Raw genomic sequence first — 1,939 nt, forward strand, 5'->3', positions numbered from 1 at the left:
TAGTAATTCGTCATTATTTTGTTGGATTAGAAAGAAATTGCAATATATGTATGCTTAATTTTGACGTTAACTTTAAGAGTAGACAATGAAATAGACAACCTTGAATTGAAAAGAAAGGGATCACAATTAAAATGAAATAGACAACCAGGAGATGGGGATAAGATGCCATGTCTAACTTGTGATACCAGATTATGTCATTTTAGAATTAGAAAGAAAGGGATCACAAAATCCAGCAGCTTACCTTGTTCTCTTGGGACAATTATTATATTCACAAAGCAATTCTGAGATTAAGGCATATTAGAGATCTCAGTCCACATAGCAGTGATGTAAAATCATTCATGTTGAATTTTCAACCAATCCTTACATCGACAGTTGCATAAAACGAATGAAAAATGAACAACTCTATCAAGATAATAGCATGTATATACTAGTTGCAAGTAAAAGTAAAACCAGTGATTTGATGTGATAGAACCCTTCTTGGTTGTAGTAATCCTCTCTTGAAGCCCTCCAACATCTGTAGCTAAAGTTGGCAGGTAACCAACCGACTGCAGAGGGAATACGACCAAGCAAAGCAAGACACCTCAGAGTTGGCATAGAGTAGTCCCAGAGAAAGAGGTAGAGAATCAGAAATCATTTCACCAAGTTTAAGCAATTGAAAAAGTAAAATATACTTTTAAGGCATTTGAAAAGATAGCTCACTTGAGTGAAGCGAAAAATATTATTGATAAAAAGAAGCACATCTTGCCCTTTAGTGTCTTGGAAGTGTTCCGCAACTATTAGTTTAGTGAGCCCAACACGAGCACATTTGCTTTCACCCTGCAGATAATTGCAAGAAACGTCTGCACTACATATTGAAAAGCAAATGTTATCTACAGAAACCTGCTTTTCACCAAGCGTAATTAATAACATCACTCTCAATCATTTCTCTGTACCAATCATTACCCTCTCGAGTACATTCACCAACACCAGCAAACATTGAGAAACCACCTGAGGACGAGAAGTGGATATAAATTAGATTACCTTAAAGAAAGAGAATACATGAAGATTCTTTTTTACTCCTAGTGCAACTAGTAACAAACCATGTGGGCCTTTGCAATATTGTTAATAAGCTCCGTAATAAGCATTGTCTTTCCAACACCTGCACCACCAAAAAGTCCAATCTTTCCACCTCTTTGAATCGGAGCAAGTAGATCTACCACCTGTCATCAAAAGCAACTAAATAACACTACCAGAGACAGTAGACAACAACATGATTTATGTATTCAGAATGATTGAGTGAAGAACCAGCGGTTTTCCCGGTTTTGAACCTCTCCTCAAGCCTAGCTCCTTGGTCTCTTTCGCATCAGTCAACTTTTTGTCACGTGCCTGAAGAACATCAGCATTGACAACATCCTTCGGATCCACATCAACTGTGTAACGAGTAGGCATGATGTGGTTGTAGTTCACGAGCTTGATGAAAGCCTTCACACGATATTTCTTCTCCTGCTTCTTTGCTGAATCCTTATGGATCACCTTTTTCGGGTACTTTGAGACACGTGCAACCAAACAATGGCCATATGGCCTGTCCCTTGTTTCTTCATCAAATTCCCTTATGATCACAGCTTTTCGGGCAGCATATTTCCCTTGAAGAATTATTAAAGCTTTGTTTGGCTTCCAAAACTTCACCATCCTCATCGCTGCGGATTCTCTCTCTCTCTCACTATCTCTCTCGGCTGGATGAAATGGTAAATTTTGAACTTATGAACTCTACAAGTACACTATTTCACATCCAAATCCTAAAAGTAATTTGAATCTGTTGACTGATGGAGGATTTCCAAGAAGATATTCTTGTTATCAAAGATGTGATCCTCTAAGATGACAAGATATTCTTCATATCAAGATATGATCCTCTAAGATCTTAGTATAATTGTGGTAATCTAGAATATCATATCTCTGATTC

General features: G+C 37.5%; 1 pseudogene; it reads right to left on the minus strand.

The window, feature by feature from the left end:
- Positions 1–1,113: 1,113 nt before the first annotated feature.
- On the minus strand, positions 1,114–1,704 carry LOC125869172 (60S ribosomal protein L27-like; annotated as a pseudogene).
- Between the last annotated feature and the right edge of the window lie 235 nt (positions 1,705–1,939).

This window comes from Solanum stenotomum, chromosome 1 (genome assembly GCF_019186545.1).
Source record: "Solanum stenotomum isolate F172 chromosome 1, ASM1918654v1, whole genome shotgun sequence".
NCBI classification, from domain to species: domain Eukaryota; kingdom Viridiplantae; phylum Streptophyta; class Magnoliopsida; order Solanales; family Solanaceae; genus Solanum; species Solanum stenotomum.